General features: G+C 30.9%; 1 protein-coding gene and 1 long non-coding RNA gene across 8 annotated transcripts in view; both read right to left on the reverse strand.

Moving 5' to 3' along the window:
- LOC113109177 (NACHT, LRR and PYD domains-containing protein 3-like) overlaps window positions 1–17,500 on the reverse strand; it is a 1,077,877-nt gene that overhangs the window by 99,438 nt on the left and 960,939 nt on the right. The gene's annotated exons all lie outside the window — the stretch shown is intronic.
- LOC113109261 (uncharacterized) overlaps window positions 3,922–17,500 on the reverse strand; it is a 24,309-nt gene continuing 10,730 nt past the window's right edge. The window contains exons 3-4 of one of the 2 annotated variants that reach the window (XR_003292916.1): window positions 11,114–11,318; window positions 3,922–6,216 (exon numbers count right to left, since the gene is read on the reverse strand). This is a non-coding gene — a long non-coding RNA (uncharacterized LOC113109261). Of the gene's footprint in view, window positions 6,217–11,113; window positions 11,322–17,500 lie in introns of both variants that reach the window. The other variant, XR_003292915.1, reaches the window with a different exon arrangement.

Consider the following 17,500-nt stretch of genomic DNA (forward strand, 5'->3'; position numbering starts at 1 on the left):
CAGTCTGATACTGAACCAGTCGGCTGAGATTCTCCTCATTATTCCAGTGAATGTCTCTGATTGTTTAAATGCATCTTCAGTTCGGTGACTAAAACACAGAAACCTGAGGACAATGCTTAATTATGCTGAAATTATCTGGAACAGCTTGATTATTCTGATTAATCTATTAAACGTATGCTACATATTTAGTTTGTCTAACTTAATGGATTTTGTTGGTTGACAAGTTGTCTCAACTCACAAAGACTGATGCAAATCATTGAGATAATTTTATTATTGTTATTAATTTAATACAATTTACATTTTTATTTTAACCAAATTATTTGTTTTTAGACTGAAATGAGTCCATATTAGTCTTTTCTTTGTGGATGTTTTAATTCAAAACAGTCAAATGTAATATTACTATACTTTATATATATATATATATATATTATGGCAACTGTACTAAACAGCTTTTTTTTTTTTTTTACTTAAAACAAAAAAAAAACATTTATTCATATATTTCTATTGTTCTTTTAGCCGTGACGTAGTGGGTCAGATAGACCCAAAACATCCTAATTTGAGTCGATTTGACCCATTTATTCATGGTTAAAAGAAGTGCAAAGACCTCAAATAAAAGCTTTTTTTTATTATTATTAGTTTGTTATTAGACACTTTCATTTTCACTTTTTTTTTGCACACTTCTGCTTAAATGATTAAAGAAATAGTTGCAACACTCACTGCAAAAAATTGGTCAAATGTGTGATCAAATTGTGTGAGGTCAAACATAATTGCACAGTTAAATGATGTGAACAGTAAGTCTTTAACACTGGCACTTCAGCTGAACCGACTGTAAATGTTCATTCATAACATACAGTAATGTTTTCTAGATCTTCTACAGCGTGTGTAAAGAGTATCTCAGACAGAAGCAGTGTTGTTAACGGATCTCTGCGTCTGCTCGCTGTGTAAATGTGACTCCTGTGGCCTCCAGTCTTCAGCGTGTCACAGATTCATTCGGTGTGTGTTTCTGATCTCAGGACCACGCCATCAGCTCTCTCTGACGTCTGACGTTACTGATGTCCAGAGACGACTGTAAGAGAGAGCGCTGCCAGCTTTCTCCAAGTAATGCTTCAGCATTATCTGCACATACACATGTCTGGTGATGATTCTGCTGAAGATCAATCACTGATTTGTAATTCTCTCAGCTGGGTTCATCTCAACAGATAAATAATCTTAACACTTAAACACACAGCAATAAATATGATTAGTACCAGCTCCAATTTACTCTGGTCCAATTCAGTTTAACTCACCGATAGTCACACTATATAAAAAAGTAAACCTTTAATTGCAATACTTCTTGCATTACAAAAATGTGAAATATCAGTGAAAACTCATGCATTTAGATTATATGACAAATCTTATTTTTTCACTGAAATAATTGTTTTTTTTCCCCGTTTTGTTATGTCAGGTGTATAAATTATGGTTTTACACTGAACAAAATGATGAACACTTTTGTTTTTATTATATTATTTAAAGCGTTTCCATCATGTGTGTGTTTCTGTAGTTCTGTGAGCTTACTTACATTTCTCCAGCTGAACTATTAAACATAGATGCTTATAAAACGCTGTTCTTGTGCTGAATTTAGCTCGTATCAGACTGAATGACTGAAGCTTTGACACGGTGAATACATTTCGTTTTTGAAAACATGATAAAACTGTTGATTAGAACGTTATTTGAAGGTTACAAAAACGTTCTTACAATGCTCTGCCAACTTTTTTACTCAAAATATAACATTATTGGACGTTTATTTTTAATATTCTAAGAACTTTAAAATGTAAAATGCAACTTTAAAATTTTCTTGCCATGATAAGAGGTTCTACTAATTACATTTTGCCCAAAATATGACATTAGTTAAACGTTCATTTAAAATGTTCTAAATGTCTTCTTGATTGTTTATTTATGTTTATTTTTTTATATTCCAGGAATATATAAAAGGTTCAGTTTTGTTATTGTGACAACAATGTAAAGGTTCCCAAAACATTTGTTACAGCATTTTAATCACTTCATTTTTGCCCAAAATATAACCTTTATTTTCAATATACTAAGACAACTAAAATGTCTAGTTATCTTTTCATGATTATAATGATATTTAATTGCTAAACCGTTTCTTGCAGTGTTCTAACTTTTTCATGCTAAATGTTCTGTTGTTTCGTCATGATTATATTATTTAAACATTTCAAACCTGTTTCGCGCAGCGAGCTACCAACTTTATTTTTGCCCTAAATATTTAAAATTAAACGTTTTTATAAATATAAATATTTTTTATATTCTACAAATGTCTGGTTTTCTTGCATGATTATAATGTTATTTAAATGTTATTAAAACGTTTCTTACAGCGCTCTAACTTGTTCACCCAAAATGTAACTTTACTTTAACTTTTATGTTTATATTGTAAGATCCCTAAAATGCTCTGTTTCCTTGCCCTGATTACAACCTTACAGAGTCTTATGTTTGCTCAATATTATTTAAATGTGCATTTTGTTTTCCTTTCTTTTTTAATTCTGAGAATCTTAAACTGTCCAGGTTTCTTGTCCGGTTTAGAACATTGCTTAAAGGTTCTAAAAATATTTCTTCCAATGTTCTACCAACCTTTTCACCCAAAATTGTTACTTGAGCAATGATTTTTAACATTGTAAAAAAAATTAATGTTTAGTTGTTGTCGTTTTTCGTCATAATTAGAAAACTGTTTAAAGGTTACAAAAAAGTTAAATATAAATGTAGTCAATGTACTTAAATGTTCAAGTACAAATAACATCATAAGAACATTTTGAGTGCTGTATGTTGTTCCAAGAACATTTTCTCTCAATTTTATGAGAATGTACCCCAAATATTAATACATTCCATGAACTTTACTTTAAGAACAATTTTGTCAAACATTTATATAACTTTTCAAAAACATTACGTTTTTAAGAATCAAAGCAGCGTTTGGAGGATTTGACGGAGGCCAGACTTCTTAATGAAACTGAACATGTTTTATTATTATTGCAAACATTGATAGACAATATTCAGACAGGATGACTGAGGCTTTATCACTCTTTCATCACAGAGAAAAAAACGAGTGTTGGTATCTTCACCAGTTATTGCATGAGAATTGGCTCAGAGAAGAGGCTCATGGGTAATCATGTCTTTAACAACAAACAAACATCAGCACATTAAACGACTTCAGTAAGAAAACACTGAACATCTTCAGAATCACAGTGACTACAGAAATACATTTACGCCATAATCATCAACATTAGAATCCAGTTATGATGAATAAAATCTGCTGAATCTCATATCTGTCTCGCTTTGGTAAAATACTCCAGAAATGTACATATGGATTCATAAAATGTTGCAAAATAATTTTGTCGTTTAAACACAGAACAGATTTTATACTGTATGCTGTAGCTTGTTTGCAAGAAAATGCTGGAAATAAAAGCAACACATTGCAGTCACATATATTTAAAATTCTTTCTTCCATTCGGCCTGAACTCACATTTAATAAAAGTAAATGTCAAGTATTAAAAAAATCTAACAAAACATATAAGAAGGACACATTTAACCTCAAAATTAAAAGAGAAAAGGAACATAAAAAATAATACTAATAAATTATTTTCAGCTTTGAGACATTAGTCCCCTCAAAACACTGATGTAATAAAAAAATAAAAGTATATATATAAAATACAGTTTTTACTTATTTACTTTTTTTAAAGACCAAGTACTATCATGATATTAAAATGCTTTACAATCCCGGAAAGTATCATGAAAATGTCACAGTGTAAAATTAAATTAAATTAAATTAAATTAAATTAAATTAAATTAAATTAAATTAAATTAAATTAAATTAAATTAAATTAAATTAAATATATTTTATTGACTTTCTTTTTTCTGTTATTATTTCTTGAACTAAATATTTGTATTTTTATTTATTTTTATTTTATTGTGAGATTTACCTGTGCAGTGTCACAGTCGCCTGCACTGAAAATGATACTTGATAAAGTGCATTTCATATGCAAGATCATAGAAGCATGTAGCACATCTCTCATTTAACAGTGCAAATTGTTTTAACAGCTTCTGAAACATGAAGATGAACCGACCGTCATCTGTGATCAGCACTTCATCCTGAAGAAATGAACTGTGTGAACAACACACACGACACTGACATCAGAGTCCAGAATATTAATAACACACATAGTAATTAATATCAGACAGCAGACCTGAATTACAGCATGAGTTCAGAAACAAACCCCAGACGACACAGGATGCAGATTTAGGTCAATTCAAAAGTCCTAGTTCCAAGATTCAGCTGCTTTCTTTCAGTTTCTTAGATTTCCAGAGAAACGTTGACGGTGAGACACGGGAGAAACCTGTTTGTGGGACTAAATTATTCCTTTAAAGTTTTGTAGCATTTTGCATTTGGTGAACATGTTAGACATGAGTGTGAAGGAATACAAATATTTGCTCATCATATACTGAGTTATGCTTCTGTATTTTAGTCTTTTGAATGAAATGAAGCATTTGTTCAGACATCATGTTTGAGAGGGAATCATCTGTAAATCCATCTCTGTCGCTCTTTTACAGTGTTATATTCACTGATGTGATTCAGAGGACATCCTAGCTTTCTTTCTCTAAATGTGAAGGTGAAATGAGTTCTGAACGTGATAATATGATGTGTTCATGAACTGAAGCACTGTGAATGAATCTCTCAGACTGTACAGTAAATCAGACGCATCTTCATTTCATCGTGAGAAACTGCATTCATGACACTTGGTGAAAGGATTGATAACTTAGTTACCAGTGTTAATTAATGTAATTATTGATTGAATGTTGGTGTGTTTGATCATACTGCGGTTCACAAGAGTGATGTGCAGTACAGTGATTCACCACAGTAAAACACTACAGTAATCATTATGAGAGTCAGTTAAAACCCAGTGAACAAAAGACTATCAGCCAACAACATTAACCAAGTTGTGAAAACATAAAAAAAAAAAAAAACAATTATGTGAAAATGTCCATTTGCATTAAGAACGTTGCTTTTTGGTTTTGCAAGCATTAGAGGAACATGCCACTCTATCATTGAGAATACGTTGTGAAAATGTTGTATTTAAATGTTCTCTCAATGTTTTAAACACTCATTTCTGTGTGTCTATGCAAATGTTTGAGGATTGTTATGTTCTATCATTATGAAAACATCATCAGAGTGTGATATTTGAATGTTCTCTCAGTATTTAAACACAGTTGATGTAGTTATATACGCATTATTAGCTTGCTATTAGAGCAGTGGTTCACAGACTAGTGACAAGGGGAAGAAAACACTCAAATCTACCCTTCATTTAATTACTTCGCATAACTTTTAAAAGAGCATGTGTTTGTCACAGGCAAAATATATAAGCATGTGTCTGCTCTAATGTAAAAAAAAAAAAGATAGTGCCTTATTTTCATATCCAAGTATAAATTCATATTAATCACAAATAGGGAAATAAATGTCTGTTTGCTCATGTTCATTAATTAGAGAGTAAACAAGTGCAAACAGGTACACTTAAAAGTGTAGAAGTTATCAGTTTAAACATGTGCATCATTTAAAACAATAGGTTGCATACAAATGATTTGCATGTTTTAAAAAATACTTACAACTCATTCTGATATTTTTACAAGAATGTCGCAGTGTTACTGATGAATGATATCGAACATAAAACGTACTTATAACATCATAAACACACTCTGATAACGTTCTATGAATGTTTCCTCCCAACGCTAAGAGAACGTATATTTAAAGAGTTCCATAAACATTATTCTAGACATTATCTTGTCTTAGGAAAGTTTGCAGTTATCTGGGGAACACAAGTTTCTTCTTTTTTATGAATGATTACGAAGACAAGCGTATAGTTTATTTGAGATAACAAACAGAGAATGAGAGCATGATATAATGGAACGAGTCGGTCATGTGGAGATATAACAGATCAGGAGCCCAGAGAAACACAGCAGCACTTACACATCAGGACTGAGCAGCAGATTTAGCTGGAGAAGAAGCTTCACAGTGATTCTCCAACAGAAGAACCATGAATGACGTGACTCCTCACAGTTCTGCGGTGTGAGATCTGAGTCGATCATCCTTCAGTGAAGGAGCTCTGAGTCCAGCCTGAAGATCTTCATCTCCTTCAGACATGTCACATCCAGAGACTGCTTCAGATCGTCTGGAGTCTGGAGATCAAACACAACGATCATCAGTCTCAGTCTGCTTCAGGACTCCAGCTCTCAGAGACAGACTTCAGCACCAGTTTGTTTAAGAGATGTGTATCTGAGCTGTTTAATTCTGAAACACTGCTGATTGGCCAATGTCTTGTTCAATATTTTTAGAACATAATAAAAACAAAGTACCCTGTATTGTATCATAATACTTTTATAATAAAAAATATTTTCCATTTTAATAATAATAATAATAATAATAATAATGTAGACCTTTATTATGATACAATCAATAATAAAAATAATAAAAATAATCAAGAGCAGTCAGCACATAATGAATTATCCTGTTATAATAATAATAAACCCCCTTACAACAACAATCATAATTATTTGTATTATTTTGTTGTTATTGTTATTATACTTATTTATAATAATAATCATCATCATCATCATAATGTAGATATAGCAATAATGAATTAGTATTTTTTATAATATATTATAAGAACAATAATTAAATGATGGCAACAATGAAAATAACAATAATTTAGCCATTATAAGGACAATATATAATATTGTTATTATTATTATTAATATTATTATTATCTTCATCACCATAACATGGGTGTAAGAATAATAATTTAGTACATTTATTATAATATATTATAAGAACAATAATTAATTACAACAATGAAAATAACAATAATTTAGCCATTATAAGGACAATATATAATATTGTTATTATTAATATTAATATTATTATTATTATTATCTTTATTATTATTATCTTTATTATTAATACTATTATTATTATTATTATCTTTATTATTATTATCTTTATTATTAATACTATTATTATTATTATTATTATTATTATTGTTGTTGTTATTATTGTTATTATTATTATTATTATTATTATTATTATAGTGAGTACATTTACTAATTTCATGAATGAATGAAAAATTCAAAGTTACAATATGATGTGAGTTTGATTATTATTAGTGGGTATATTATCTAATCAATTTAATGTTGAGTTTGTGTAAAAGAGAATGAAGGCAACTAAAGTCCAATAATCTGTGGATTCACATCCCTGAACTCAAACTCAGTATAAATGATTGAGTTTGGGAAGATTGTACCAGAAGTATATATGGAGAATAAAAGCAGTATTCAGTATTCATCAGCCAGAAGCTGTTCCTGTTAAAAATAAAGCATGAGCTGGCCTACTTCTGCCTCACACCAATCATTATCTCTTATTAAACACAGAGACACAGTCCCAGACACAAGGACAGATGAAGGACAGAGACAGAAGAAAGAGATGATTTCACCCGCTTCACGTGATCACACTTCACTCCTTCACTGATCCACTCTTCTGCATCTACACACACGTCTGATACACGAGCGTTTAACAGATGCACGACTTACTCTTCAGTGGCACGAATATAAAAAAGACAGTTTCGTTTTTTTCTGTCAGTGAACTCAACACTTGACATTGTGATGCTTTAGTTATTTCAGTATTTATCAGGTATTATTATTTATTAATATTTTTGAATAGTTTTTATTTTTACATGTTATGTTTTCATTTTAGTTTTAGTTACAGGTTTAGTTTTTTTTTTTTTTTTTTTTCTTTATTTTATTTTTAATCTTTATTTTAAATACTTTATTTTAAATACTTTAGGTTTACTTATTTTAGTACATAAAGTAACTGAAGCAAATGAAATTTGTTTCCTTGAATGAAAAGAGTATGTTTTTTTTCTTTCTTTTTTTTCTTTTGTGTGTGTGTGTAAATTTTATGTAATAACATTATATATATATATATATATATATATATATATATATATATATATATATATATATATATATATATATATATATATATATATATATATATATATATATATAATTATTTTAATATTTTGTAATAACATGATTTTTCATGGTTTTAATTAACTTTAATTTTATTAAGATTTTAGTTTTATTATTAGATTTAAATTCAAACAATAATTGAATTGAAAGCTTGATTTATTTACTTTTATTTTTTGCTTATTCTTTTTCTTCTTCTTCTTCTTCTTCTTCTTCTTCTTCTTCTTCTTCTTATTATTATTATTATTATTATTATTATTATTATTATTATTATACAAATATGTTTAGTGGGTAAATCACCTAAATTACTGGAGATTATTTTTATTATTATGTTAATATTTGGTTTGTGAAAATGACACTGATAAAGAGACTGATCCTGTTTTACAGAAAACGATAATCTAAAGCAAATTGAGAATGACTGCTGAGAATAAGGATATTTTAATGAATAATAATAATAATAATAAATAATAGAAAAAAAATTAAAGTAAAATGTCCATAAGAATTACAGTAAAGATATTTTAATTTTTTTATGATAATGTCAAAATACAACTTTTTAATTTCCTAAAATTTTAGGGTGCAATTTGATCTCTATTTTACATCAATCCACCAAACAGAAAGAAATATAGAATTTAATGAATCTCTCCTCAGGTTTATAAGTGTGATTGAACCGTGATGTTAACAATCTCAAACATCCAGAGACACAACACACGAGTGGCAGTCTTCGGCTCTGATTTAACACCCAGCTGAAGAAACACAGAAACGCTTCACACTCAGGAGAAGACTGTTGGGACATGAAGCGGTTCTGAGGAGCTCGACTCCCCGAGGGCTTCACAAACAGAACATGAACATGACGAGCTGTTCTGCTGGAATCACAATCTAGAAAACCCCCGCTGAGTCACTGATGAATCACCATCAGACACATTCACAAACAAAAGCAAGTACGTCAAAGAGAATAAAGACTGCTTTCGTATCAGCCCTTATTTTCAAGACAATTAAACATCTAGTCCCATAAAGTCTCGTTATAATAATGTGAATAACTGCACAGAACTATATATAATATTGGAAGAGTACTACATATGTATGTATGTATATATAAAATCAGGATCATTATTAGAAAAAAAGCACTTTTCAAGTTGAAGTACTAAACTAAAATTAAATAAAACAGGAAAACAACTACAACTTTTAAAAAGAATTTAAAAAAATAAACACAACGAAATTACCTAAATTTGAGCTAAAATGAAAACACACACCACACAAACACACACACATATAGTGTTATTTTAGTATCATTGGGATACTATTAATTATTTTTGTTAATATTTTACTTTTTTGTTTTTCATATTTTCTGCTTTCATTTAAATGTTTACTTTAATTTTTTCTATTTTTAGTTATTTTAATACATTAAGATAAACTAAATGAGAATGATAAATTTTGCCTTGAAAACTTAATTAATTAAACTTAATTAAATTGTATTATTTACAAATTACAGTTGTAACTTCAGCAAAAAAAAAAGAAAGATATACAAACGAAAATTACACATATTAAATAAAACATTTTAAAATATTAAATATTATCAAAACAAACAATAATAAACTGCAGTGGTTATCTGCAAAAAGTGTAAATAGCAGTATTTTCTTAGAGATTTGCTGTTTATTTATAGCCATACTCCATTTACAGTGTGATAAAACAGCAGGATTTTCTGCTGTTCATACTGCTTCTATCAAACAGTGTCAATTATCTGCACCTCAGTATTGTACTAAATTACTAAACAATATGCAATAATAACATATTGAGTGTAAATTATCATTTTATTAATAATAATTATAATAATAATAAAGGATGTCACCTTATTGTGACAATAATGCCCTCCCTACACCTACCCAAACCCTACCTGATACACTATTTAAAAATATATATATATATATATATATATATTTCCTTATTTTTTATTGAAAATAAATGACTTTACGAAATGACATGAGATTTGAAAAGGGACAAAAAAAAGGGGCAAACTCAGGTCAATCACATCATAATGATATGGCACTCGCTTTATCATCAGCGCCACTGAAGCTGTTGTTTGCTATTAGTCTTTTTCAGTGTTGACTATCCCAATCACATGTAGGTGGGCGGAGCTACTGCAAATAACTTCTGCCAACAAGACGGGCGAATTGCAATTAGTGCAAATAGACACTCCAAAAATCAATACAGATATATGTCATCTGCTGGAGCTTTCCAAATTTAAAAAGGCATACATATATCATGATAATATGATAATTAAAACATTAATTAACAACAGACCAATCAGCAGCTCTGGGTGTGAATGAATGTATTCTGGTGGCCCTCGAGTGACTCTCACATGTGAAACACAGGATGATGAGGAGTGTACTCACACACACACACACACACACACAAGACTGCAGCGCTGGGAGTATCATGGTCAAGTCAGCCTGAGCTCAGCAACAGTCATATATCAGACCGCAGAGCAACAAACAATCAGCCAGGGATGGGAAGGTTACTTTAAAATGTATTTCATTACTGATTACAAAATACAAAAAAAAGTATTTTTCAATGTATTTTGTTAGATTACTTAATTTTAGTAGCTTAATCTAAATACTTTGGAATACTTAAGGTTAGGGGCATATTAACTTTGTGTTGTTTTTGTTAACCATTACTAGTCCAACATCTATAGAAATAAAACTAGTACTTTTTTATGTAGTAAAGTTTCCTTGTGCTCTGATGGTTTGTGAGGATGTAAGTGTTTAATGTGTTTGGGGTCTGAAGGTGGAACAGGGCGTTTGTGCTGCAGGAGGACTCAGAACAGGATTTATGAAGCCATTTCTCCAGCGTTTATGATGTATGATATGAGGCATGACACGACTAACCAATCACCAGCATCACATGTGACACACAGCATACCACACCTCTCGCTCCGGGCCAGACGAGCGGCTCTTATCTGTGATTTATTTCAGCATCGCTGCGCTCTAGATCTGAAGATATCGTCTGGCTTCGGGTCACTGATTTCCACTGCAGACGCGTGCTGTGTTTTTCCACTCACATGCTGAGAAGATCCTTCATACGGGCGTCAGCGGCGAAGTGTCCGGAGGATGAGACGCTGATGACCCTCGAGCATGAGCCATTCTTCCCAGAATGCACCATGCTGTCCAGCAGAAGGCGGGTCAGCAGAAAGTGGCCTAGATACTTAGCGGTGAAATTTGTCTCAAGCCTGTCTTCAGTTCGATGTTCAGGAACCAGCATAACAGCTGCTGAGATACAACACAGAGCACAAGTTCACAGAAATATTAGTAGTTTAACATCTCTTTGTCCAACTTCTACAGTATTAAGTTCAACATCTACTAGTCCAACATCTGCTAGTCCAACTTCTACAGTACTACTCTAGTCCAACACCTAGAGTACTAGTCCACCATCTACTAATCCATCATCTACAGTATTAAATCCAACATCTACTAGTCCAATATCTACAGTATTAAGTCCAACATCTACAGTATTTAGACCAACTTCTACTAGTCCAATTTCTACAGTACTAGTCCAACATCTACAGTATTAAGTCTAACATCTACAGTATTAAGACCAACTTCTACAGTATTAAGACCAACTTCTACAGTACTAGTCCAATTTCTACAGTATTAAGACAAACATCTACAGTATTAAGATCAACTTCTACAGTATTAAGACCAATTTCTACAGTACTAGTCCAATTTCTACAGTACTAGTCCAACATCTACAGTATTAAGACCAACTTCTACAGTATTAAGACCAACTTTTACAGTATTAAGACCAACTTCTACAGTACTAGTCAAACATCTACAGTATTAAGACCAACATCTACAGTATTAAGACCAACTTATACAGTACTAGTCCAATTTCTACAGTACTAGTCCAACATCTACAGTATTAAGACCAACTTCTACAGTATTAAGACCAACATCTACAGTATTAAGACCAACTTCTACAGTACTAGTCAAACATCTACAGTATTAAGATCAACTTCTACAGTATTAAGACCAATTTCTACAGTACTAGTCCAATTTCTACAGTACTAGTCCAACATCAACAGTATTAAGTCCAACATCTACAGTATTAAGTCCAACATCAACAGTATTAAGTCTAACATTTACTAATCCAACTTCTACTAATCCAACATGTATTAGTCCATATACCCATTTTATTTAAATATTTAGGGAGACTGCAAGCAAACAGTTTTGTCAATTTCATTCTCAGTACTTTATATTTTTATTTTGGAAAAACCTTGATTTTGTATCAGCACAAGCAATTAATGCATAATCAAGGATACAATTACTTTTTATTTAATATATTATTATTATTATTATTATTATTATTATTATTATTATTATTATTATTATGAAATTATTACTATTAATAAATACATTAAATGTATTGTTGCTATTTGGATTATTATTATACTTAATCTAAGAATATTTATTTAAAAGCATTATTTTTATAATTTAATATTTGCAACATATAATCATATAAATATATTACAAATATTTAAAACGTATAATCATACAAACACTTTATGTATATAGAACATTGTTATTGTTCCTATTATTAAACAATCATATTATTAGTGTTATTGTTTTTATTATTATTATTCATGATTATAATCATGTTTATCCTCACATCTGAAGATCACGGAGGTGTTCAGAGACACACACATCAGTGCTCCTCACAATCAACCGCACTGTTCAGACACTCTGAGCACATATAATCAGGATTAAACTGATATAAATAGTGTTTTAATCAGAAATGGGTCTAGTAACAATCGACTGACGTCATTCTGACTGCCTGAGGTGACAATGACCAAAATAACAGCAAACTACTGCACCGTGACCCAAAAACGCCTCTGTTCTGATCTGATAGCAGGACAAACAATAAGAAGCAGAGAATTAGGGACAGAAAAGAAGACACTTCCCATAGCTTCTGTTCTCAGACTCCAGGTCATTGACAGACATTTGTTTCATCAGATAGATTACACATTTTGAGGAAATGTTCATGAGGAAATCCCATTTCTGCTGTTGTTCAGACATGCACACTGTTCTTAATTGCCCTATTATTTCATGTTAATCATTTTATGTATTATTAGGTCTGTACAATTCATTATTTACATTTATGCACTTGACAAATGTTTTAATCCATAATGACTTTCAAAGGCATTGTATTCATAGTAGGGCTGCATAAACGAGGAACACAATCAATTGTGATTTTTCAGATAAAAATTGTGTTTATTTTTTGCATTATTGACACACTGTTTTCCTAATGAATGTTGTTCAGTTGCTTTGACGCAATGTATTTCATTTAAAGCGCTATATAAATAAAGGTGCCTTGACTTGACTTTATGGTTGAAAATGTGATTTAGAAAAATCCAGGTTTGTTGTGTTGGGATGTGCAATTTGGCTAAATTATATATTAATACGGCTATTAAATAACAATAATAATTAGAAGAAAAAAAAAATTTCAAAATACAAATAAAATTAAGAACTATTATGAAAAGTGTTTAAGGAAAACAGTATTATTAACAATAATTTACTGTAAACAAAACCTACGAAACTGCAATAATTCATGGCTATAATTCAATAATAAAATTACTAAAAATATATATTTTAAACAGATATTTACATGGAAATCAGATGTTTCAAATTGTAATAATATGTTACTATTTTACTGTATTTTTGTAAAAAAAAGTCATTTTTTACAGTGTCATCTGGATATGTAATGTACAAACCCGATTCCAAAAAGTTGGGACACTGTACAAATTGTGAGTAAAATTTACAAATCTCATAAACTTATATTTTATTCACAATAGAATAAAGATAACATATCAAATGTTGAGAGGGAGATATTTTGGCAAATATTAGCTAATTTTGGATTTCATGAGAGCTACACATTCCAAAAAGTTGGGACAGGTAGCAATAAGAGGCCGGAAAAGTTAAATGTACATGTAAGGAACAGCTGGATGACCAATTTACAACTTATTAGGTCAATTGGGAACATGATTGGGTATAAAAAGAGCCTCTCAGAGTGACAGTGTCTCTCAGAAGTCAAGATGGGCAGAGGATCACCAATCCCCCAATGCTGCGGCAAAAAATAGTGGAGCAATATCAGAAAGGAGTTTCTCAGAGAAAAAATGTTACCGTGCCATTCGCCATTGCAAGCTAAAACTCTATAGGTCAACGTTTGCAGACTGTTATAAAAAGAAGAGAGGATGCCACACAGTGGGAAACATGGCCTTGTCCCAACTTTTTTTAGATTTGTTGATGCCATGAAATTTAAAATCAACTTATTTTTCCCTTAAAATGATACATTTTCTCAGTTTAAACATTTGATATGTCATCTATGTTGTATTCTGAAAATTCCACATCATTAGATTCTGTTTTTATTCACAATTTGTACAGTGTCCCAACTTTTCTAGAATCAGATCTGTATACAACAACAACAAAAACGATACACACTATTGAGTGTAGAAATAAATGTGTTATTCATTTGTGCTGCATTCAGAGTCAGACTTCTGCGGTTTGAGCTCGAGCTAAAAGCGTATAATCGAAAGATTCGCTGCATTACGGAGGCACAACATTCCTTATTTACTTCACAATGACTTCTGTTATTATTCTGGCTATCGCTGAGATATTCAGCTGGACCCGAAGGGCGTCTGGCACACGTTTAAGCGACCTTCAGAGGACATTGATGACAGTGAGCTTCAAAAACACAGTTTTATTCTTACAAAACAGAGATGTTTTCTGCTGGACACATGTGGGGAAGATTTCCTCTGTTTCCACTGAACTCTGCTGATGTGTGTTCCTCAGTAAATTGCTGCTGTTGGAAACAGCTTTGCAAACAGACAATTGTAAACAGCTTGAAGTGTACTGCTAGTCCACAGGAAATAAAAACAGGTTTGGGCTCGTAATCTTTCATCAGAAGGAAATAACTCTTCTTTTTTGGTGGTCAGCATCAAATCGTTATTTTTTTTTTTTACAAGCACATGACAACACTTCTAACATCCAATCAGTTCCACGAGGATATGTCCCACATTATATTTTGACAGGTTCACCTGGGAGTTTTATTTTCTTATCTCTACAGTTTTAATTAAATGTAAATTTTGTAGAAAAATGCATTGCGAAATACATACTAAAATAACTAAAACTGACATTAAAAAGTTAATAAAAATATATAGACATTTAAAAAATACAAAAACACAACTAATTAATAAAATAAATTAGAATAAAGAATGATTGAATTAATTAATAAAATAACCCTGTTGAAAACCTTTTTTTTTTTTTTTTTACTTTTTTAACAACCTTGTCAATAAAAATTAATCAATCCTTTAAGCCACAGTGTTTAATTGTAATCAAGCAATCAGTTGTTAATTTTGTTGTCATTTGTGTTTGGGTTGAAGAGGATTTAATTTTTTCTGTAAATTGAGTTATCATCATCACATTGCACTAAAACTTTGAAAAATTACTTTTTGTACTTTTTGGGGATTTTTTATTTTTTTTTGTCTCCATTGATCTTTTGATTAAATATTGATTAAATATTTTGTTGTCATTTGTGTTTGGGTTGAAGAGGATTTAATTTTTTCTGTAAATTGAGTTATCATCATCACATTGCACTAAAACTTTGAAAAATTACTTTTTGTACTTTTTGGGGATTTTTTATTTTTTTTGTCTCCATTGATCTTTTGATTAAATATTGGCAAAATTATTGCCAAATAATGTTTTTTTTTTTTTTTATTCAAAAACTGAGGTGCATGAGTTGATATCGAGGCCCACCATCAATCTGCTCCTAAAACAAACACTAAACCTGTGCTAATCGAAAGAAAACAAATTGATAAAAAATATTAAATCCATTATTTGGTGATATTATAGCATGATGAGATATTTACAAGCAACTTTTAAAAAGTCAGTAATTCTTTGACTATAAACTCTAAGGCAAACAGCTGCAAACAATGTAAGGGTTAAGTCAGTGAGTTTGCAGCATAAGAAAATCAAGCAGTAGCCGATGAGAGTAACAGGAAGTATCTGTTTTGCATCTTATTTGCATATTTCCAAACAAGGTAATCCTCTTTTTACTCTCATTTCCTGACTCTTATTTTAGAACAGGTCTGTTTCAAACACCACACTAATGATAAACTAACCCCACTGTTCAAAATAACTACATTAAACACTTATCTAACAGATGGCTACAGACCTGTCTCTTTCCTTCCATTCATAGCGAAAACTCTCGAAAGAGTTGTTTTCAACCAGGTATCATTGTTTCTTTCACAGAACAACAAACTTGACACTAACCAGTCAGGTTTCAGGAGTGGCCATTCAACGGAGACTGCATTACTGTCAGTCACAGAGCCCTGTGGATTGCAAAAGCTGATTACAACTCATCAGTTCTTATTCTGCTGGATCTATCTGCTGCTTTTGACACTGTCAGTCATCAGATCCTCCAGTCTGCCCTCTCATCACTGGACATCACAGGGATTACACTTTGATGGTTTGAATCCTATCTTACTGATAGGTCTTTTAGGGTGGTTTGGGGAGGGGAGGTATCCAAATCTCATCAACTTATCACTGGGGTTCCTCAGGGATCAGTTCTAGGACCCCTCCTCTTCTCCATATACACAACATCACTGGTCCCATTATACAGGCACATGGATTCTCCTACCATTGCTATGCTGATGACACACAGCTCTATCTTTCACTTCAGCCAGATGATCCAACGGTAGCTGCACAGATCTCAGGCTGGCTGGCAGACATCTCGGCATGGATAAAAGAATATCACCTACTGTACAGCTCAACCTGGCAAAGACTGAGATTCTTGTCTTCCCTGTCCATCCAACTCTACAGTATGATATCGCAATCCAGCTAGGTTATTTAAGTAATTAAAACTAAAACCATTTAAAAAAAATCAATAAATAAACAAATATAATACAAAATATTACTTGAAATAAAATAAACTTTAATTGAAATAAAACGAAATATATAAATATTTCATATTTAGGTAAAAATATTTAAAGGTAAAGTTACAGAAGTAACAAAAATTATTTTATTTTTAATTTTGAAAAAGTGATGGAAATTAGTGAAATCCTAAAAAAAATTATTAACTTATAGGAACTGATTTATTTATACATACATTCAATTCTTTTATTAAACTTCTTTCAGCTAGTTATCAAGGCAACATATGCCATTTTATTTAGTTTAACTTGATATGCTAAAACAATTAAATCTAAAACTTAAATGTATAAAAATAGACATAAAAACTATTTTTAAAAATCACAAAAATGCAACAAAATTACTAAAACATTATCAAAATTTAAAATAGAAAATAACTATTATGTTTTAACTGAACTGAGTTAGTCTTCTCATGCGTTGGATTTGAGATTATTCTAAAGGTATCCCTCGACAAAGCTTCATCTGGAGCA

This window comes from Carassius auratus, chromosome 9 (genome assembly GCF_003368295.1).
Source record: "Carassius auratus strain Wakin chromosome 9, ASM336829v1, whole genome shotgun sequence".
NCBI classification, from domain to species: Eukaryota; Metazoa; Chordata; class Actinopteri; order Cypriniformes; family Cyprinidae; genus Carassius; species Carassius auratus.